Source organism: Oryctolagus cuniculus, chromosome 19 (assembly GCF_051225735.1).
Source record: "Oryctolagus cuniculus isolate XC-2025 breed Fujian yellow rabbit chromosome 19, ASM5122573v1, whole genome shotgun sequence".
NCBI lineage: Eukaryota > Metazoa > Chordata > Mammalia > Lagomorpha > Leporidae > Oryctolagus > Oryctolagus cuniculus.
In genome coordinates this window covers 31,387,199-31,410,350 of record NC_142885.1, presented here as the reverse complement: position 1 = coordinate 31,410,350, position 23,152 = coordinate 31,387,199, and positions in this window count along the sequence as shown.

Sequence of the window (23,152 nt, the reverse complement as noted above, 5' to 3'; positions counted from 1 at the left end):
AACAAACAAACAAACAAAAAGACTAGAGCAAAAGTTCTCAAAATATGGTCCCTGAGCCCCTGAGAATCCCTGAGACTTTTTGACAGGGCTCAGGAGGTAAAAATGCTCTTTTTTTTTTTTTTTTAACAATACCAAGGTGTAATTTGCCTTTCCCACTGTGATAACACTTACAGTGATGGTTCAAAAGCAATGGTGGATAAAGACACCTGCTGATCTTCAGCTCAGCAGTGCCACAAAATTGTAGTATTGCTCATAATGCTATTTCCTGCACAGATTCACAATAACAACAGAAAAAAATGTAGAACAAGCCCTCATAAAGCCCTTATGTTGTACATAGACATGTTGGTTGTCTTGAGAACTTCAAGATGTCCGGTGCATAACAAATCTTCCCAGGCAGACAAATCAATTAATTCACAGGCTTTTATTGGGGTTCCACTCCCGGGCGAGGTTCCAGAGCCCCAACAGAACAACAGAGCGGGGGGGCTGTCAGAGATTGGGAGTTCTCCTTTTATAGATTCGGGCATGGGGGTTAAAGGTTGAGGTGGGTCTGATTCTCATTGGTTGACCCTTAGGCACCTGCGGGGACCTTGACAAGGACTTTTCTTACCAGGAAGTATAGGCCTTCCCTCCTTGTGGCTCCCAAAGCTACCAAGAACAACAGATTCTCTGAGTGGCAAGAGATAGTTATTTCTTTTTTATGAAACATTGTCAGTTGTAAGAAAAACTGACAAACACTGGTATTTGGGTTTGGATATCTCAAGACAATTTCTGGGAAATAAATGAAGTGTGATATAAAACATCAAGAAAAATAACCAAGGGGTCGACTTTTGGCCCAGTGGTTAAGATGCCAGTTAAGATACCCATATGCTGTGTCAGAGTACCTGAGTTCTATACCCAGTTCTGGCTCCTGACTCCAGCTTCCTGCTAGTGAGGACCCTGAAAGACAGCGGAGATGACTGAAATGATTAGCTTCCTGCTATCCACATGAGGGACTCAGATCTGAATTCCTGGCTTGTGGCTTTGGACCAGTCTAGCTTCAGCCTGCTCTCTCTCTCTCTCTGCAAATCTCTCTCTGACCCTCTGACCCTCAAATAAATTTTTAAAATGTAATAAAATAACTGAAAATATATTCTGTAACGGATTAAAATTGAGCTTTAAAGCTAATGTTTGAGTTTTTGGAGAATTTTTATCTATCTTTTTTTAAAAATTTATTTGACTGGTAGAGTTATAGACAGTGAGAGAGAGACAGACAGAGAGAAAGGTCTTCCTTCTGTTAGTTCACTCCCCAAATGGCTGCTACAGCCAGCACTGTGCGGATCCGAAGCCAGGAGCCAGGTGCTTCCTCCTGGTCTCCTATGCGGGTGCAGGGTCCCAGCACTCAGGCCATCCTCCACTGCCTTCCTGGGCCACAGCAGAGAGCTGGACTGGAAGAGGAACAACCGGGACTAGAACCTGGTGCCCATATGAGATTCGGGCACCGCAGGAGGAGGATTAACCAAGTGAGCCACTGCACCAGCCCCTATCCATCATTATAATCTTTACAGCTTCCCAATACTTAAAAACTTTTCCAAAGATATTGGTGATTATGACAAATATAAACCTTTTTTTTTAAGGTTTATTTATCTATTTAATGAGATAACAAGAGAGGGAGGGAGAGAGAGAGGGGTCCTCTACCCACTGGGTCACTCCCCAGATGGCCAACAAGGCCGGGGTGGGGCAGGCTGCACCCAGGAGCCAGGATCTCCATCCAGGTCCCCCATGCGGGCGCAGGGCCCAGGTGAGCAGAGCTGGGATGCAGGCGAAGCCCTCCCGAGAGAATTCTAGCCGGCGTCCTGTTCAATGGGGAAGGGGGAACTGGGAATAAAGGCGCAGGAAGCTTGAGCGAGAAACGCACGAGGGAGGGGGCGTTGGTCCCGGCCCCTTGGCCGTCCCACCCAGGCCTCCAGGACCCTAGCCTTGCACCCCAGCAGTTCCAGGAAGGTTCAGAGGAGCCATTTCCTGCCACTCCCCTTAGTCAACTCTGAGGACCACAGGCTCGCTCCAGCCTGCGCCGCCCCCCCAACCCCGCCCCGCCCTCCTCGTCCCCCCGCCCCGCCCAGCTCCCCCAGCCCTAGTCCGACCCCTTGGGTTCCTGGCGTTGCTTCCACTTGGGGTAACTCTGTTGGGAGATCCTGTGAGCAAGCGTCCGCACACATACATGCACACACACACACACACACAGGTACACACGCATGCACACGGGTACACACACACGCACAGGTGCACATGCATACACGGGTGAACACACGGATACACACAAGGATGCACACGGGTGCACACAGGTACACGCACGCACACACGGATGCACACACGGGTGCACACGCGCAGTCTGCAGGGCCAGCCCAGCTTCCTCTCCCCTAGGGTCCCCCCCCCCAGGGAACCCCAGACCCCCGGGCGGTGGCACCAGGTGGGCCATGAGACCCCCGGGAGTGGCTCAGCCCTTAGCCCAGCTGGCCTGGGCCCCGGAGACGTCCCAGTGACGCCCCTCCCAGCGGAGGGCGGTGTGGGGGGCGGCGGGCAGGCCCCTGCCTGGGGAGGGGGAGGCGGCCAAGGACAGAAGGGAGTATGCAGGGCGGGCTTGGGGCACAGACCCTGGGGCCCCACAGGGCGGGCCGGGGGCGGCTTCGGGCTGCAGTCGCCGCGCCCTTGGGGAGACCCGAGGGAGCGGAGCTCCCAGCTGAGGCCGGCGGCTGGGGAGTGAGCAGCAGACGTGCGAGGCTGCGTTCACGCGGGCGGGGGCCTGGGGCTCTTCGCGGCTCAGCGGCGTCCCCGCCCCGCGCAGGCATCTTGTCGCCCATGAAAAAGACGGAGATGGACAAGTCGCCATTCAACAGCCCCTCGCCGCAGGACTCGCCGCGCCTGTGCAGCTTCACGCAGCACCACTAGCCCGTGATCGCCGTGCACAGCCGTGAGCGCGGGGCTGGGCGGGGGCCAGGGGCAGAGCGCGCACACCGGCGCGGGGCCGGGGCCAAGGGCTTGGGGCAGAGCGCGCACACCGGCGCGGGGCCGGGGCCAGAGGCTTGGGGCAGAGCGCACACACAGGCGCGGAGCGGGACCGGGGCCAGGGCGGAGCGCTGGGCCCAAGCCCCGCGCTCACCGCCCCGCCGCGTAGGCATCGTCCGGAGTCCGCACCCGTCCTCCGCCCTGCACTTCCCCACCACGTCCATCCTGCAGCAGATGGCGTCCACCTACTTCCCGCACACGGCCATCCGCTACCCGCCGCATCTCAACCCTCAGGACCCGCTCAAAGATCTCATGTCGCTGGCCTGCGACCCGGCCAGCCAGCAGCCTGGACCTGTGAGTGCGGGATGGCCAACGGGCGGCGGAGGGGCGCGGCGCCGGGGACAGGGGTCCGCGGGCAGCCGCAGATTCCTTCTCCTTGTCTCCTGCCAGGCCCCCGCAGCGATGCGCGTCCTGCCCTCGGGGTTTCGCATTTGGGAGCGGCTGGCGAGGTTGCACCTTGTGAACAGACAGGGAGGAGGGGTACAGGGGTCCCAGCCCCCTGGACCTCCATCCGGTCTCGGGCCTGCCCAACCCCCGTGGCCCTGCCGGCGCCCTGGTCCCTCCGCGGCCGCCCCCCACCCCCGCTCAGCGGGGCACGCAGCGCTCCTCCCTTCCCCGCAGGCTCTGGCCCCAGTCTAGCGGAAGGGGCGGCGTGCCTGTCCACTCCTCCCTCCACTTCCCCCCCCCCCCGCACATACTGGGCTCCTTCCCGTCTCCCTCCTATCAGCTAGGGGGAGCCGCCTCCCAGGAAGCCGGTGGGAATCAGGGCTCCCCTGCAGGACCCGCGGTTTGCCCTCCAGAGAGCCAGGGGCCACGTGGTCAGGGCCAGAGGAGCCGGGCGCGCGCGCGCAGGGGGGTGGGCAGCACAGGGGGCGCAGGGGTCTCAGGCCCCAGGCGTCTGCGGGCTGCGGGAACGAGGATCCGGACTTCACAGCTCTGGGGACTCAGGGGGACAGAGCCCCGGGCTGGCCCACTCCATTCTGGGTATTTTTAGGATACATTTATGATTTATCTGAAAGGCAGAGTTGGGGGCGGGGGGGGGGGGGAGAAGAGAGAGAGAGAGAGAGGTACAGGTGTTCTGTCCACTGGGTCACTCCCAGAATGGCTGGGGCAGGGCCATGCCAGAGCCAGGAGCTCCATCCGTGGTTCCCCCGCAGGTGCAGGGGCCCAGGCACCTGGGCCATCAGCTGGGGACCCGGATGGGAAGTGGAGCGGCCGGGACTCGAACCAGCACTCCGTGGGTGCTGGCATTGTGCACAGCCCGCCATGGGCCACATCTCGCAGTGCAAGGGAGGGTTCCACCTGGCCCTGGAAGCCCCCTACCCCCTTCTATACTTTTCCAGCTGAGAACCCTGGATCACAGCTTGGTGACCTCTGTCCGCCCTGCCCCGCCCCCTCTCACACCCAGGCCAGGAACCAGCTTCCCTTGAATTGCCAGGAAGCTGGCCCCAGATTCAAATCCTGCCTCAGCCAGCTTGAAGGCCCAGGCTTACCCCGCCCACTCACCTGTGAGGTGGGGGAGGGCAACTGTGTCCTGAGAAGACTCCCCTGGGGGTGAACTGGGCCATGCCCAGGGCCTGGCATGCAGTAGGCACTTAATAGATGTGGACAGCACGTAGATCCCCTCCCTGGAAGCCACACGGGGCTCTGACCACAAACCCAGGCTCCTGCCCCCAGGCCTGGCCAGGCCCCTGCTCCCCTCCCCCTCTGCAGCCCCTGACCAAGTGCCCTGGGCATGATTAGAGTGAGGGAGTGAGGCCTGCAGACCTGCAGCTGTCCTGCCTTGCCCCACGCAGCAGTTTGGAAGTTACCAAATGCCTTCCGTGACAGGCGGCCCCCAGGACCGCGGGGTGCGGGGTGCCGCGGGAGTGCGTGCAGAGGGCCGGCTGTGTGACCCCAGGCAGCGGACACCCTCTCTGGACCTGGCCGGCCCCTCGCTAATGGGCTCTTGGTCGCTCTCCTCCCTGCAGCCTACTCTGCAACCAACATGTTCCCTGCAAACCGTTCCTTTGGGATTAGGACCAAGGGATCCTGTGGGCAGCTTTTAGGTACAGGTAGGGGCTGAGAGGCTGCCGGAGGGGGGCTGGGAGCCTGGCAGAGGGGCCGGCCTGGCCTGGGGGGCACACGGAGAGGAGAGGGGAGCCTGCCCGCCTCTGCTGCCAGCCACAGCCTGGGCTCCAGGGTCCTCCAGCGAGCCTGGGCTGCCTTCTCCTGGGCTCCCCCTCCTGCCTCCTGCCCAACATCTGTCCAGATGGGGAGAGGCCCAGAGAGTCCAGGGACCTGCCCAGGGTCACACAGCCATCGGCTGGAACTTGCCTCACCCCCACCCTGTGCCCCAGGCCCAGTGGCCTGGGGGGAGACCCTGCTCTGGGGAGGGGCTCAGAGCAGGGAGGTGAGTGACCCCGGGGCCCATGTGTCCCCCAACCTGCACGCCTTAGGGGACCCTGGGCCTGAGACAATAGGAGGGGCCCCAGAGCCCCAGCCCCTCACCGTGTTATTGGGGAGGGGGTCTCAGATGCACAGAAAAGCCAGCCCAGAAGCTCCAGGTCATGTGGGGGAGGTCCCCGAGGCCGTGGCTGGACCCTGCTGCACCCCTCTGGGCCTCAGGCACAGGGCAGGGGCCAGCAGCTCCCACACCCAGGTCACTGGGAGCCGGGGCGGCACTGACCGGGCCCAGACCCCCTCCAGTGGGGGCTTTGAGCTCCTAATTGATTCAGAAACCAAAGCTAATAGGGCTCAGGCCTGGCCCTAACTCTTCCCCCGCCACCTGCCTGAGAGCAGAGGGAAACCAAGCCAAGCAAGGCCCCAGCGAGGATGGGGTGGGGGGCCAGGGTGCAGGGAGAGGTGGGGAGGGGCCTCCCTGCAGGGCTCACAGGGAGGGGGGTCCACAGTGGGTCAGGGCGCTGGGACAGGTTGTGACTGTTGGGAGGGGGGTGTGAGGGCAGGTGCCGCCCGCTCCCTGCAGCCAGGGAGGGGGCAGGAAGCCAGAGCCCCGCTCTGGGCCCCATCAGGGCTGATTCCAGCTCTGTCCGCACTTCCTCCCCCATTGGTGTTATTCCTGGCAGTGTGCCACTCAGCCCCCAGCCCGCCCCCAAGCCTCCTCCTCTGTAGCCCCTCCCCCAATCAATACCCATTGATTTCCACCCCCACCCCCAGCACTTGCCTAGCCCTCTGAGCTGGGCTCACCTGGGCACCCCAGCCCCCAGCCGCCCGCCGGCCCCGGGATCACCCCAAGGAAGGCCAGGGTCACATGCCAAAAGCCACGTGGGCAGCCGCGGCCAGGCCCCAGGAGGCAGAGGCTGTCCACTGGAGAGGGTCATGCCCAGAGCCTGGCTGGTTGCCAACGGAAACCAGACATGAGGTAGTTGCCAAGATTAATTTGAACACGGCTGGAGGTGGGCAGGTGCGAGCTCAGGTGCCACTTCCTTGGGATGGCCCAGTGGCTGCCGCGTTACCTGGTTCCCGGGGATACCAGTGATAAGTGACAGGGGTGGGTGACAGCCCAAGCACCCGGCAGACCTGGGGTCTAGGGAGAGGGACCCAAGATGTCCCCAGCTGGCCCTGGAGTCAGGAGATAGGCCCGAGCAAACACCTGCAAGTCCTGGTGTCTAGGGAGATGGGCCCTAGCTACCTGCCACCACCCGGCCCTGGAGAGAGGGAGACAGGCCCAAGCTGCCCCTGGCCAGGCCTGGCGTCTAGGGAGACGGGCCCGAGCCACCCCCCCCCCCAGCCCTGGAGAAGAAGGAGACAGGCCCAAGCTCCATGGCCGGCCCTGGGGTCTAGGGAGACAGGCCCGAGCTGCTCTCGGACAGCCCTGGGGTCAAGAGACAGGCCTATGGCACCGTGGCTCAATAGGCTAATCCTCTGCCTGCGGTGCCTGCACCCTGGGTTCTAGTCCCGGTCGGGATGCCGGATTCTGTCCCAGTAGCTCCTCTTCCAGTCCAGCTCCCTGCTGTGGCCCAGGAGTGCAGTGGAGGATGGCCTAAGTCCTTGGGCCCTGTACCTGCAAGGGAGACCAGGAGAAACACCTGACTCCTGGCTGCGGATCAGCATCATGGTGTGCCGGCAGCAGTGCGCTGGCCACAGTGGCCACTGGGAGGTGAACCAACAGAAAAAGGAAGACCTTTCTCTCTGTCTGTCTTTCACTGTCCACTCTTCCTGTCAAAAAAAAAAAAAAAAAAAGAGAGAGAGAGAGAGAGGCCTAAGACCCCACTGGCCAACCCTGGAGTCTAGGGAGATGGGCCCTGGAGTAGAGACACGGGCCCAGGCTGCCCCTAGCCAGCCCTGGGATCTAGAGTGATGGGCCCAAGCTGCCCCCAAGCGGCCCTGGGATCTAGAAATTCAGGCTCGGACTGCCCCCCCAAGCCCTGGAGAAGGGGGAGACAGGCCCAAGCTGCCCCCAGCCAGCCTGGGAGTCCAACACTGGCCTGAGTTGCCACCTGGCAGGCTCTGGAGTGTAGGGAGAAGGCCTGGGCTGCCCCCAGCTGTCCTAGAGTCAGGAGAAGGGCCTGAGCCACCCCCGGCCAGCCCTGGGATCTAGAGAGATGAGCCCGGGCCGTCCCCCCCACCCCCCGAGCCCTGGAGAAGAGGGAGACAGGCCCAATCTGCCCCTGGCCAGCCCTGCGGTCTAGGGAGATGGCCCAGGCTGTCCCCCACCCCAGCCCTGGAGAAGAGGGGGACAGTCCCAAGCTGCCCCCTGCTGGCCCTGGGCTCTAGGGAAATGGGCCCAAGCTGCCCCCGGCCAGCCCTGGGATCTAGGGAGACGGGCCCGGGCTGCCCCCCCCCCCCCCAGCCCTGGAGAAGAGGGAGACAGGCGCAAGCTGCCCCTGGCCAGCCCTGGAGTTGAGACATGAGCCTGAGCTGCCCCTGGCCAGCCCTGCGGTCTAGGGAGATGGCCCAGGCTGTCCCCCACCCCAGCCCTGGAGAAGAGGGAGACATTCCCAAGCTGCCCCCTGCTGGCCCTGGGGTCTAGGGAGACTGGCCCAAGCTGCCCCCGGCCAGACCTGGGGATGAGACATGAGCCCAAGCTGCCCCCGGCCAGGCCCTGGGGTCAAAGGAGACAGGCCTGAGCCACCCCTGGCCAACCCTATGGTCTAGGGAGACGGGCCTGAGCTGCCCCCAGCCATCCCTGGGGTCAAGACACGGGTCCGAGCTGCCCCTGGCCTGCCCTGGAATCAGGATATGGACCCGTGCCACTCCCGGCCATCCCTGGGTTCAAGACACAGGTCTGAGCTGCCCCGGGCAGCCCTGGGGTCTAGGGAGATGGGTCAGGGCCGCCCACCCCCTGGCCCTGGAGAAGAGGGCAACAGGCCGAAGCTGCTCATGGCTGGCCTTGGGGTCTAGGGAGACTGGCCTGAGCGTCCCCCGGCCAGCCCTGGGGTCGAGGGAGATGGGCCCAGGCCACCCCCTCCACCCTGCTAGCCCTGGGGTCATGACAGACATGAGTTGCCCCCGGCCAGCCCTGCGGTCTAGGGAGCCGGGTCTGGGCCAACCCCCTGGCCCTGGAGAAGAGGGAGACAGGCCCAACCTGCCCCTAGCAGGCACTGTGCTCTAGGGAGACTGGCCCAAGCAGTCCCCAGCCAGCCCTGGAGTCGAGACCCGGGCCCAAGCTGCCCCTGGCTGGCCCTGGGGTCTAGGGATATGGGCCTGAACTGCCCCCAGCCAGCCCTTGGGTCTATGGAATCAGGCCTGAGCCAACCCCCCCCCCTGCCCTGGAGTAGAGGGAGACAGCCCCAAGCTCCCTGGCTGGCCCTGGGGTCAGGAGAAAGGCCTAAGCCCCCCACAGGCCAGCCCAGGGGTCTAGGGAGATGGGCCCGGGCCAACCCCCCCCAGCCCTGGAGAAGAGGGAGACAGGCCCAGGCTCCCTGGCCAGCTCTGGGGTCTAGGGAGGCAGGCCCGAGCTGCCCCCGGCCAGCCCTGGGGTCGGGAGACAAGCCTAAGCCCCCCAGCGTCCAGTCCTGGAGTGTAGGGATTTTGGACTGAGCTGCCCCCGGCTGGTCCTGGGGTCTAGGGAGACAGGCCTGGGCTGCTTCCCCGCCCCAGCCCTGTAGAAGAGGGAGACAGGCCCGAGCTTCCCCTGGCTAGCCCTGGGGTCAGGAGACAGGCCTACGTCCCCCACTTGCCAGCCCATGAGTCTAGGGAGACAGGCCAGAGCTGCCTCTGGTCAGCCCTGGAGTTGAGACAGGGTCCCAAGCTGCCTCTGGCTCAGCCCTGGGGTCTAGGGAGAGGGGCCTGAGCTTCCCCCAGGTCTCCTGTGCCCCTGCTGGGCAGCCCCAGGCTCATCAGCTCCTCTGTGATACCAGGCTAAGGGTCCGCCCTCCTCAGGGCTTGTTACTAACTATTGTGAACTGTAAACAGGATATATTCAATGAAAACCACATCTCATTATGAGCTAGAACAAGTATTGATAACTGAAATGTAAGAGATCCTCTTAATACCAGCAAAAAGCTCAACTCATGTTACTTTCTGAAGTACAGCAGTGAGACTGAGAGTCAGCTTCTCAGAGACAAAAAAAACCATGGAGCAACAGACTGAAGGTGAAGAAAGCACTAGAGGAACCTAGAAGTGTACAAGCAAGAGTAAACTTTACCAAGGAAGGCAAAATAGCAGTGAACTTCAAAAATTTTGTGTAGAACTGGTAATAAAATAGTTATTTTGCTGTAGCTTTGGAATTCATGTACATTTTTCAAAATATGCGTTTTCCATCAATTTTGTGAAGACCTCTCTTGTACATAGGTTTATGTACCAAATAAAGTGCAGTGGGGCAAGGTGTTGGGTCTCCCAGTTAAACAGGCCAGTAAAGATGCCCACATTCCACACCAGAGTACGTGGATTCAATACCCACCTACAGCTTTTGATTCTTGCTTCCTAGTAATGCAGACCCTGTGAGGCACAGGTTATGGTTCAAGTAATTGAGTTCCTGCAACACATATGGGGACTTGGACTAGGCTTTCAGATCCTGGCTTTGGCTTGGCACAACCCCAATCACTGTAGTCATTTAAAGTGCTTACCAGATTGGGAGCTCTCTCTCTTTCTCTCTTTCTCTATCTCTATCGGATGATCTGCCATCTATCTATATACCTATCTACATATCTATCTATCTATCAAATCTATATCTGTTTCATTGTCTTGCTTATTCTCAGACAATAAATGAATCTTAAAAAAATACCTTGGCAAGAAATTTGTATGAAAATGATTCTTAAAAGAGTTTTGCTTTTGGCAGAAGAAAAACAATCTAAGATAAAAGCAAAACAATATAAGCAGGAATGATAAACAACAGAAGGATTAAATGTAGGGGTAAATTTAAGTTATTGACTTTAGAAAGCAATCACATGGATACCTTATCTGTTCAAAATGTGTATAATTTAAATTCTGATAATGGAAAAAAGATGAAAGTGAAACAATTACAGTAAATATGATTCTAGTGTTGTAAAAAGTAGTAAATTTGAAATACTGATGATAAGTCAGCAATAAATCTGACAATTCTAGGGTAACCACAAAAATAATTAAGGAATACATAACCAACAAACCAATGGAGAGGAAATTAAGTAACAAACTGTATAGATTCAAAATGAGGGAGAAGAGGAAACTACTAAAACAGGAAACAAAGTAAGATGCTAAATTCAGGTAAAACATATCACAAAATTTTAAATGTAAATTAACTAAGTGATCCAGCTAGAAATCAAAATTTTCTTATTTAATGGAAAAACAGTTAATTATTTGCTATCTAGGATACAATCCTTAAATGTTTAAGAGTAAAAATGTTGAAAATATACCTGCACATTTTGAATAGAAGACTCTCCTGAGATCTGACAAGACAGACTTTCATGCAGGAACTATTACTAGATATATTCAGAGAGATTTCATAATGATATAGTTATCAATTCAGTGGGAAGATATAGAATTCTAAATTCTTATGTAGGTTAGTATGGGAAGAGTTTTAGCACTTGTCCTTTTTTTTCTTAAAATTTTAAGCTTTTTATTTAGTGAGAGAAAGAACTTACCTTCAGAAACAGTAAAGATTCAGGTGAAAACAACAAAGAAAATTAAGAACATGCTCATAATTCATATTCATATGAATTGAACATGAGTTTTGCTGCGTACAGAATCTTTCATCAAATAAACTTTATTAGGGTGAGCGTAGTGGCACAGTAGGTTAAGTCAATACTTACAGTGTCCATGTCCCGTATCAAATGCTTAGTTTGGGTCCCTGCTACTCTTCTTTTCCAGCTTTTATGAATGTGCCCAGGAGACACAGAAAATGGTCCAAGTCTTTGAGTTCCTGCCACCCTTGTGGAGTGAGTTCCTGGATCCTGACTTTGGCCTAGCCTAGTCCCAGCTGTTGCAGGTATTTGGAGTGTGAACCAGCAGTTGGAAAATCTCTCTCTCCCTTTTTCTCTCGCTGTTGCTTTTGATCTGCAATACAAAGAAATAAATTCAATTTTAAAAAGATACACTTGATCAGCAGCCACTTCCCCTCCCAGGTGTAGGTTAGGCTTGACTAACTTGTGTTGACTAAGGAGAGCCATGTGAGGAAGAAGTTGAAAGGGATAGGTTTTGTGTTACCATGTTCCCTTTTCCTTGTGCTATCATGGGACAGGATTCTACTATGCTTGCTTGGCACGCCTGGGTAACAAAGATAGTATGACTTCTGTGAGCAGAGTCCCCTGCCACAAATGATGGACCTGTACAGTGAGTAAACCAGCAATCTGTTACTATAAAACCCTGCGAGTCACAGTGTTAACCTAGCCTTCCCACCTTGACCTCGTCAACTCTCCCTCCATCCCCTACCCCATGGCCACTGTCCAGCTTATGTTTTATTCACATTCACATTTTATTCAGATTCATGATAGAAGGAGGAAACCATATTAGATGATTTATATTTTCAAGATTTATTTATTTATTTAAAAGTCAGAGTTACAGAGAGGCAGAGGCAGAGGCAGAGGCAGAGGCAGCGGCAGCGGCAGCGAAAGAGAGAGAGAGAGAGAGAGAGAGAGAGAGAGAGAGAAAGAGAAAGAGAAAGAGAAAGAGAAAGAGAAAGAGAAAGAGAAAGAGAAAGAGAGGTCTTCCATCTTCTGGTTCACTCCCCAGATGAACACAATAGCTGGAGCTGAGCTGATCCAAAGCCAGAAACCAGGAGCTTCTTCTGGGTCTCCCATGGGAGTTCAGGAGCCCAAGGACTTGGGCCATCTTCTACTTCTTTCCCAGGCCATAGCAGAGAGCTGGATCAGAAGTGGAGCACCCAGGACTCAAACCAGCACCCGTATGGGATGCCAGCACTGCAGGTGATGTGTTTACCTGCTACATCACAGTGCTGGCCACAAGATTATATACTTTTACGAGTGCTATAAGCAACTAGCACTGAAAGAAATTATAAAAAGGAGATTTAATAGGTAACACTTGTATAGAAACTACTTAGTGAATCTGTTTCCAAATAATTCAGGAGCATATTGTTATGATCTGTTTTCATAGGTTAATATTAAATAGAAATTTATTTTTAGATACATCCATCAGGAATGTCATATGTGCATACATCTGTATGTTCTCTGAATGGTTGAGAGCGAAATAAAATAATTGCTTACATCTGAATCGCTAGATTTCATGAATAGTGATAGGTTTTAAGAGGAATATAGTTCAGCCGGCGCCGCGGCTCACTAGGCTAATCCTCCACCTTGCGGCGCCGGCACACCGGGTTCTAGTCCCGGTTGAGGCGCCGGATTCTGTCCCGGTTGCCCCTCTTCCAGGCCAGCTCTCTGCTGTGGCCAGGGAGTGCAGTGGAGGATGGCCCAGGTGCTTGGGCCCTGCACCCCATGGGAGACCAGGAGAAGCACCTGGCTCCTGCCATTAGATCAGCGTGGTGCGCCGGCCGCAGCGCGCTGGCCGCGGCGGCCATTGGAGGGTGAACCAATGGCAAAACGAAGACCTTTCTCTCTGTCTCTCTCACTGTCCACTCTGCCTGTCAAAAAAAAAAAAAAAAAGAGAGGGATATAATTTTTTCTAGTTGAAAATTGCTCTTCTCACACCTTGTAGGAAGACAGGATGTGAATGGCTGGCAGTGAGGCAAGATTGTTGCAGATTCTCTATCTTAGGAGAGTAGTGGGCTGGAGGGCTGGTGGGAAGAGGGTAGAGCTCATTAACGAGGTAGAGTGGGAGGAAATTAAAATCAGCTGTGGGTCAGAACAACTTTAAGAAGCAGGAGAATTGTGGCAGTGACTGCATGGAGTTCCTGATGAACAGACTGCAGAGTGAAGCAGTGCAGCCTGAACAGGCTGTATTTGCATGGGCGTTCATTGAGGCCTTCAGTATGGGGAGTCAGAGCAGGTAAAATGAAAAAGGGCAAGGAGGGGTGCAAGGCCCAGGACTTGGAGGGCGAGGAGGGGAGCGGGCTTCGGACCTGGAGGTCATGAGTAGAGCAGGGCCCAGGCCCTGGAGACTGAGGAGGGGAGCAGAGTCTGCCCCTGGATTGCAAGGAGGGGAGTGGGGCCCAGGCCCTGGAGGGCCAGAGGGGAGCAGGGCCAGGCCCTGGAGGGCAAGGAGGGGAGTGGGCCCAGGCTCTAGAGGGCCAGAGGGGAGCAGAGCCAGGTCCTGGAGGGCAAGGAGGGCAGCGGGGTCTGGCCCTGGAAGGCGATGAAGGGAGCTGGACCCAGACCCTGGAGGGTGAGGAGGGGAGCGGGGCCAGGCCCTGAAGGGCGAGTAGTGCAGCAGAGCTTGGCAAGAAGGCGAGGAGTGGAGCAGGGCCCAGGCCCTGGAGGGCCAGGAGTGGAGCAGGGCCCAGGCCCTGGAGAGTGAGGAGGGGAGCAGGGTCTGATCCTGGAGGGCTGCAAGGGGAGCAGGGCCCACTCCCAGGAGGGTGATGGGGGAGCAGGGACCAGGCCCTTGAGGGCCAGGAGGGGAGTGGGGTCTCTCCAAGAAGGGAGAGAAGTGGGGCAGGGCCCAGGCCCTGCAGGGTGAGGATGGAGTGGGGTCTGGCCATGGAGGGCAGCGAGTGGCGCCTGGTATAGCCCTGGAGGGTGGCTAGGGGAGCAGGGCACAGGCCCTGGAGTGCGAGGTGGGGAGTGGCACCCATCCCTGGAGAGCGAGGGGAGCAGGGTCCGGCACTGGAGGGTGGCAAGGGGAGTGGGGCCCAGTCCCTGGAAGGTTAGAGGAGGAGCAGAGTTTGGCCCTGGAGGGTGAGGAGGGAAGCGGGGTCCAGTCCCTGGAGGGCGATGAAGGGAGTGGGGCCCATTTCCTGGAGGGTGAGGAGGGGAGCAGGGTATGGCCCTGGAGGGCGAGGAGGGAACAGGGCCCAGGCCTTGGAGGGTGAGGAGGAAATAGGGCCCAGGCCCTGGAGGGTGAGGAGGGGATCCCGGCTGGGCTCTGGAGGGCAAGGAGGGGAGCAGGACCCAGTGCCTGGAGGGCAAGCAAAGGACCATGGCACAGGCCCTGGAGGGCTAGAAAGGAAGCGGGGCCCACTCCCTGGAGGGCAAAGAGGGGAGAAGGGCCCAGCCCTGGAGGGCGGTGAGGGGAGCACAGCACCGGCCCTGGAGTGTGAGGTGGGAGTGGTGCCGTCCCTGGAGAGTGAGGAGGGGAGCGGGGCCCAGGATCTGGATAGCGAGGAAGGGAGCGGGGTCCAGCCCTGGAGGGTGATGACATGAGCGGGGCCCATTCCCTGGATGGCAAGAAGGGGAGTGGGGCCAAGCCCCTTGAGAGCGAGCAGAGGAGCAAGGCCCAGGCCCTGGAGTGTGAGGAGGGGAGCGGGGTCCGGACCTGGAGGGCTGTGAGGGGAGCATCCTCCAGCCCTGGAAGGCAGCAAGCTGAGCTGGGCCCGGGCCCTGGAGGGCGAGGAGGTCTGCACCTTAGGAGAGCATTTTCTGGCCCTGGAAGGCAAGGAGGGGAGCAGGGCCCAGTCCCTTTAGGGCAAGCAGAGGAGCAGGCCAAGGCCCTTTAGGGCAAGGAGGGGAGCTGGGTTTGGCCCTGGAAGGAGCTGAGGGGAGCAGGGCCCAGGCCCTGGTGAGTGAGGAGGGGAGTGGTGTCTGGCCTGGAGGGTGGCTATCAGGCCCAAATAACAAGATGGAGGCCCAGTCTAAAATAGGTGAACCGTGATCCAGGCTCAGATCTCTCACCTCCAGGGCCGGGCCCAGCTCACCTGTTGCCTTCCAGGACCTGGGCCCCGTTCCCCACGCTGCCCTCCAGTGCAGGACCCGGCTCCCCTCCTTGCCCTCCAGGGCCCGGCCCTGCTCCCCTCCTCGCTCTCTAGGGCCTGGGCCCTGCTCCCCTCCTTGCCCTTGAAGGCCTGGCCCAGCTCACCACCGCAGCCTCCAGGGCCTGGGCCCCGTACCCTCCTCACCTCCTCGGCCCTGCCCTGCTCCCCTCCTTGCCCTCCAGGGCCTAGTCCCCGATCCCCTACTCGCTGTCCAGGGCCCTGCCTTGCTCCCCTCTTCACCCTCCAGGGCCCTGCCCTGCTTTCCTTGCCACCCTCCAGGACCTGACCTGCTCCCCTCCTTGCCCTCCAGTGCAGGACCCTGCTCCCCTCCTTGCCCTCCAGGACCTGACCCGCTCCCCTCCTTGCCCTCCAGGCCTGAGCCCAGTTTCCCTCCTTGCCCTCCAGGGCATGGGCCCCGCTCCAATCCTCACCCTCCAGGCCCAGGCCCCGCTCCCTTCCTTGACCTCCAGGGCTGGGCCAGCTCCCCTCATCAACCTACAGGGTCAGGGCTTGCTCCCATCCTCGCCCTCCAGGTCCTGGAACCTGCTCCCCTCCTTGTGCTACAGGACCTGAACCCGCTTCCCTCCTTACCCTCCAAGGCATGGGTCCTGCTCCCATCACTGCCTTACGGGGCCTGACCCCGCTCCCCTCCTCACCCTCCAGGACCTGACCGGTTCCTCTCCTCGCCCTCCAGGGCCTGGGCCCTGCTCCCCTCCTTTCCTCTAGGGCCGGATCCACTCTCCTTGCTGCCCTCCAGTGCAGGATGCTGCTTCCCTCTATGCCTTCCATTGCCCCGCCCTGATACCCTTGCTGTGCTCCAGGGGCTTACCCTGCTCACTTCCTTGCCCACCAGGGCCTGGGCTGTGCTCCTCTTGAGCCCACCAGGGCCATGCCCTGCTCCCCTCCTCGCCCTCCCGGACTAGACCCTACTCCCCTGCTCACCATCCTGGGCCAGGCCCTCCTCCCCACCTCCGCCTACAGGGCCTAGGACCTGATCCCCTCCCAGCCCTCCAGGGCCAGGCCCTGCCCCCTCTTTGCCCTCCAGGGCCGGCCCCCCTCCTCTAATTGCCCTCAAGGACCAGGCCCAGCTCCCCTCCTCACAGTCCTGGGCCAGGCCCCCATCCTCTCCTTGCCCTCACGGGCCACTGAGTTCCCTTTGTCACCCTCCAGGTCCTGGTCCCCATCCCCACCTTGCCCTAAAAAGCCAGGTCATGCTCCTCTCAACACCCTCAAGGGCTGGGCCCAGCAGCACCCTCCTCAGCCCACAGGGTCAGGCCTTGCTCCTATCCTTGCCCTCCAGGGCCTAGGCACACCACCCGCATCGCCCTCCAAGGCCTGACACTGCTCACCTCCATGCATTCCAGGTCTGGGCCCCGATACCTTCACTGCCTTCCAGGGCCTAGAACCGTTCCCCTCGCCAACGTCCAGGGCCTGGCCCCATTCCCCTCCTCACCCTCCAGGACCTGACCCCACTCCCCTCCTCACCCTCCAGGACCTGACCCCACTCCCCTCCTCACCATCCAGGAACTGTCCCCGCTCCCCTCCTTGCCCTCCACATCCACGCCCTCCATGGCCTGGCCCCCATTCCTTCCTAGCCCTCCAGAGCCTGGGCCAAGTTCCCTCCTTGCCCTCCAAGTCTGGGCCCAGCTCCCCTCCTCACCCTCCAGGCCCTAACCCAGGTCCCCTCCATGCCTTCCAAACCAGGCCCCACTCACCTCCTCACCCTCAAAGACCAGACACTCTTCCCCTCCTCACCTCCAGGGCCTAGGCCCTGCTGCCTTCCTCACCCTCCAAGGCCAGGACCTTCTCCCCTCAGGAACAGCCAACACTGCCCTCCAGGGCATGGTCCCACTCCCCTCCTCACCTCCAGGGGCAGGCCTGCTCCTCCTGCTGCCCTCCAGGGCAGGGCCCTACTCCCCCGCCCCACTCCAGTGCAAGATCCCACTCCCCTTCTTGCCCAAAAGGGTCAGCTCTGCTCCCCTCCTCACCCTCTAGCTCCTGGACCCCGTTCCTCTCCCCGCCCTCCAGGGTCAGGCCCTGCTCCCAACCTCACCCTCCAGGGCCAGACCCCACTCCCCTAATTTCCCTCCAGGGCGGGGCCCTGCTTCCCTCTATGCCCTCCATGGCCCTGCCCTGCTCCCCTCGCAGCCCTCCAGAGCCTGACCCTGCTCACTTCCTTGCCCTCCAGAGCCTGGGCCCTGCTCCTTTTCTGCCCACCAGGGCAGACCCTGCTCCCACCACTGCCCTCCAGTGCAGGACCCAGCTTCCCTCCTTGCCCTCCAGGGCCGGGCCCTGATCCCTTCCTCACCTTCTAGGTCCTGGACCCTTCTCCCCTCCTTGCTTTTGAGGGCCAGGCCCCGCTTCCCTAGCCACCCTCCAGAGCTGGACACCGCTCCCCTCCTGGCCCTCCAGCGCCGGGCACTGCTCCCCTGCTTGCCCTCCAGGACCTGAGCCCTGCTCCCCTCCTTGCCAAACAGGGCCTGGGCCCTGCTGCAATCCGTGCATTCCAAGGCCTGGCCCTGCTCAACCCCATGCCCTCCACGGACGGGGCCTCGATCCCCTCACTGCCTTCCAGGGCCTGGCTCCGTTCCCCTTACCACCCTCCAGTGCTGGACACTGCTCCCCACCTAGCCCTCCAGGGCCTTGGCTATGGTCCCTTCCTGGCCCTCCAGGTCCAGGCCCAACTCCCCTCCTCATCCTAGAGGGTCGGGCCCTGCTACCATCCTCGCCCTCCAGGGCCTGGGCCCTGTTCCCCTTGTTGCCCTCCAGTGCGGGACCCTGCTTCCCTCTATGCCGTCCATGGCCCTGTCCTGCTCCCCTCGCCGCACTCCAGGGGCTTACTCTTCTCACTTCCTTGCCCACCAGGGCCTGGGCCGTGCTCCCTTTGCTGCCCACCAAGGCCATGCCCTCCTTACCGTCCTGGGCCAGGCCCTCCTCCCCACTGCCCCCTCCAGGGCCTGGGACCTGATCCCCTCGCGGCCCTCAAGGGCCAGGCACTGCCCCCTCCTCATGCTCCAGGGCCTGACCCTGCTCCTCTCCTCACCCTCCAGGGCCAGGCCCGCTCCTCTTTCTGCAGCCAAGACAGGGCCCTACTCTCCCTGCTGCCCTCCAGTGCAGGCCTACTCCCCTTGTTGTGCTCCAGGGCCTTACCCTTCTCACTTCCTTGCCCACCAGGGCCTGGGCTGTGTTCCCCTTGCTGCCCACCAGGGCCATGCTTCGCTCCCTCCTTGCCCCCCAGGGCTAGACCCTACTCCTCTCCTCACCATGCTGGGCCAGGCCCTCCTCCCCACCTCCGCCTCCAGGGCCTGGGACCTGATCCCCTCGCGGCCCGCAAGGGCCAGTCCCTGCCCCCTCCTCACCCTACAGGACTGGGACCTTCTCCCCTCCTCACCTCCAGGCCTAGGCCCTTCTGCCCTCCTCACCCTCCAGGGCCAGGCACTTCTCCCCTCAGGAACAGCCATCACCACCCTCCAGGGCCAGGCCTGCTCCTCTTGGCCCACCAGGGCAGGGCCCTACTTCCCCCGCTGCCCTCCAGTCAGGACCCCACTCCCCTCTTTGGCCAAGAGGTCCAGGCACTGCTCCCCTCCTCATCCTCTAGGGCCTGGACCCTGCTACCCTCCCTGCCTTCCAGGGAAGGGCCTTGCTCCCCTCCTAGCCCTCCAGTGCTGGGCCCTGCTTGCTTCCTTGCCTTCAGGGCCTGGGTCCTGCTCCCCATGCTGCATACCAGGGCCAGGCCAGCCTCCCCTCCTCACCCTCCAGGGCCTGGGCCTCATCCCTTCCTTGCTCTGAAGGGCCGGGCCACGCTCCCCTCAATACCCTCTAGGGCTGGGCCCAGCACCCCTCCTCACCCTACAGGGTCAGGCCCTGCTCCCCTCCTCGCCCTACAGGGTTTCACCCAACTCCCCTCCACGCCCTCCAAACCAGGACCCACTCCTCTCAACCTCCATGGCCTGGGCCCAACACCCCTCCTAGCCCTTCAGGGCTGGGCCCTGCTCCCCTCCTCACAGTCCAGCGCCAGGCCCCACGCCCCTCAGGAACGGCCATCACTGCCCTCCAGGTCATGGGCCCCACTCCCCTCCTCGCCCTCCAGGGCCAGGCCCCAATCTCCTTGACCTCCAGGGCCGGGTGAACTCATCACCCTACAGGGTCAAGCCTTTCTCCAATCCTCACCCTCCAGGGCCTGACCCCACTCCCCTCCTCACCCTCCAGGACCTGGGTTCCCCTCCCCTCACTGCCTTCCAGGGCTTGGCCCCATTCCCTTAGCCACCCTCCAGGGCCTGACCCTGATCCCCTCCTTGCCCTCCAGGACCTGGGTCCTGCTCCCCAACTCTCCCTTCAGGTCCAGGCCCAGCTCCCTTCCTTGACCTCCTGGGCCAGGCCAGCTCCCCTCATCACCCCACAGGGTCAGGCCTTTCTCCCATCCTTGCCCTCCAGGGCCTGGGACCCGCTCCCCTCCTTGCCCTCTTGGGACTGGGCCCTGCTCCCCTTCTCACCCTCCAGGACCTCGGTCTCACTCCCCGCACTGTCTTCCAGGGCTAGGGCCCACTCCCCTCAGGAAGGGCATCACTGACCTTAAGGGCCTGGGCCCTGCTCCCCACCTCACCCTCCATGGCCAGGCTCCACTCCTTTTGCCACTTTCAAGTGCCGGACCCTGCTCCCCACGCCGCCCTCAAGTATAGGACACTGCTCCCCTCCTTGCCCTCCAGGACCTGGGTCCCGCTCCCCTCACTGCCTTCCAGGGCCTGGCCCTGTTCCCCTCGCCACCCTTCAGGACCTGACCCCTCTCCTCTCCTCGCCCTCCAGAACCTGACCCCACTCCCTTCCTTGCCTTCCAGGGCTGGCCCTGCTCACCTCCATGCCCTCATTGGACTGGGCCCTGATCCCCTCACTGCCTTCCAGGGCCTATCCCCGTTCCCCTCACCACCCTCCAGGGCCTGACCCCGCTCCCCTCCTCACAGGACCTGGGTCCTGCTCCCCAGACTTCCTTCCAGGGCTAGGTACCACTCCCCTCAGGAATGGCATCACTGCCCTTCAGGGCATGGGCACCACTCCCCACCTCACCCTCCAGGGCCTGGCTCTGCTCCTCTAGCAGCTTTCCAGGGCTGGACCCTTCTGACCCTGCTTCCCTCCAGTGCAGGACACCACTCCCCTTCTGGCCCATCGGGCCTGGGTTCCACTCCCCTCACTGCCTTCCAGGGCCTGGCCCAGTTCCTCTTGCCAGCCTCCAGGGCCTGCCCCCTCTACCCTCCTCGCCCTCAAGGACCTGACCCTGCTCCCCTCCTCGCCCTCCTGGACTTGGGTCCCGCTCCCCTCACTGCCTTCCCGGGCCTGGCCCTGTTCCCCTCGCCACCCTTCAGGACCTGACCCCGCTTCCCTCCTCGCCCTCCAGGGCCTGGGTCCCACTCCCCTCACTGCCTTCCAGGGCCTGGCCCTGTTCCCCTCCTTGCCATCTTGGGACTGGGCCCTGCTCCCCTCCTCGCCCTCCAGGGCCTGGGTCCCGCTCCCCTCACTGCCTTCCAGGCTAGGGCCCACTCCCCTCAGGAAGAGCATCACTGCCCTGCAGAGCATAGGCCCCACTCCCCACCTCGCCTTCCAGGACCTGGCCCTGCTCACATCCATGCCATCATTGGCCTGGGCCCCAATCCCCTCATTGCTTTCCAGGACCTGGACCTGTTCCCCTCTGTAGCCTCCAGGACCTGTCCCCACTCCCATCCTTGCCCTAGAGGGCCTGACCGCGTTCCCTTCCTCGCCTTTCAGGGCCTGGCCCTGCTCACATCCACGCCCTCCATGGCCTGGCCCCGTTTCTTCCTAGCCCTCCAGAGCCTGGGCCCAGTTCCCTCCTCGTCCTCCAGGACCGGAACCTTCTCCCCTCAGGAACAGCCAACCCTGGAGGGCCCAGGCCCTCCTCACCCTCCAGGGCCTGGGCCCCATCCCCTCCTTGCCCTAAGGGGCTGGGCCACACTCCCCTGAACTCCCTCTAGGATTGGACCCAGCACCCTCCTCACCCTCCAGGGCCAGGCCATGCTCCCCTGCTCACTCTCCAGGGTCTATGCCTGCTCACCTTGATGCCCACAGAGTCTGGCCTCGCTCCCCTCTCATATTCCATGGCCCAGCCCTGCTCCCTCTTTGCCCTGCAGGGCCAGGCACTGCACCCCTCCTTAAAATCCTGGGCTAGGCCCCCCTCCCCACCTCACCCTCCAGGGTCAGGCCCCACTCCCCTCAGGCACGGCCATCACTGCCCTCCAGGGCATGGGCTCTGCTCCCCTCCTCGCCCTCCAGGGCCTGTGCCCCATTCTCTCTCCACTTCCAGTTCATGGACCGTTCCACTTGCCACCAAGCAGGGCCTGACTCCGCTCCCCTTCTTGCCCTCCAAGTTCTGTCCCTGCTCCCCTCCTCACCCTCCAAGGTCAAGAACTACTCCCCTCAGGCATGGCCATCATGCCCTCCAGTATATGAGACCTGCTCCATTCCTTGCCTTGGAGAGTGAGGAAGGCAGCAGTGCCCAGGCCCTGGAAGGCAAGGAGGGGAGCAGGGCCTGGTCCATGATTGCGATAGGGGAGGGGGGGCCGGTCCTGGAGGACAAGGAGAGGGCAGGGCCTGGCCCTAGAGGGCAGTGAGGGGATCAGCTCCCAGGCCCTGGAGGAGGAGGGGAGTGGGGCCTGGCCCAGGATGGTGAGGAGGGGAGTAGGGCCTGGCCCTGGAGGGTGAGGAAGGGAGCATGGCCAGGCCCTGGAGGCCTAGGAGGGGAGCAGGGCCTGACCCTGGTGGGCAGCAAGGGCAGCTGGGCCTGGCCCTGGAGGGTGGCAGTAGGTGCGGGGACTGGCCATAGAGGGTGAGGAGAGGAGCGGGACCAATATCCTGGAGGGCAGTGATGTTCCTGAGGTGAGTGGGGTCCGGCCCTGGACTGTGAGGAGGGGAGCAGAGCCCAGCCCTGAAGGGCGAGGAGGGGAGCTAGGTACAGGCTGTTGAGGGTGAGGAGGGGAGTGAGGCCTGGTCCTGGAGGGTGTAGAAGGGAGCTAGGTACAGGCTGTTGAGGGCGATGAGGGGAGCGTGGCACGGCCCTTTAGGGTGAGAGGGGATGGGGGCCAAGCCCTGGAGGGCAAGGAGGGGAAACTGCCTGAGCCATGAGGGCAAGAAGAGGAGTGGGGCCTTGCCTAGGATGGTGAGGAGGGGAGCAGTGCCTGGTCCTTGGGTGCAATTAGCAGAGGGGGCCCAGCCCTGGAGTGCAAGGAGGGGGCAGGGCCTTGCCCTGGAGGGTGGTGAGAGGATCAGGACCCAGGCCCTGGAGGGTGAGTAGGGAACAGGGCCAGGCTATAGAGGGCATGGATGTGTCATTGCCAGGTCCTTGAGGGTGAGGAGGGGGGCAGAGTCAGGCCCTGGTTGGTGCCAAGGGGATCTGGGCCAGGCCCTGGAAGGTAAGGGAGGGGAGCGGGACCCAGGCCCTGGAGGTGAGGAGAGGAGTAGGGTCCAGTCCTGGAGGGTGAGGAGGAAACTGAGACCACACTCGGGAGAGCTAGGAAGGAACGGGGCCCAGGACATGGAGGGCATGGATGTGAGAAGGGCCACGTCCTGGAGAGCAAAGAGGCGAGCAGGGTCAGGCCCTGGTGGGCAGTGAGGGGATCGGGGCCCAGTCCATGGAGGGTATGTAGGTGAGCATGGCCAGGCCTTGGGGGTCAAGGAGGGGAGCGGGGTCAGGCCCTGCTGGGCAGTAAGGGGAGTGGGGCCCAGGCCCTGAAGGTGTGGAAGGAAGCAGGGCCCAGCACTGGAGGGCTAGGAGGGGAGCAAGGCCCTTCCCTGGAAAGCAAGGAGGGTAGCAGGGTTCAGGCTCTAGAGGGCGAGGAGGGGAGCAGTGCCCAGCCCTCCGGGGAAAGGAGAGGAGTGGCGTCCTGCACAGGAGAGAGGCGGGGGTGGTGTAGGGTCCTGCCCTGG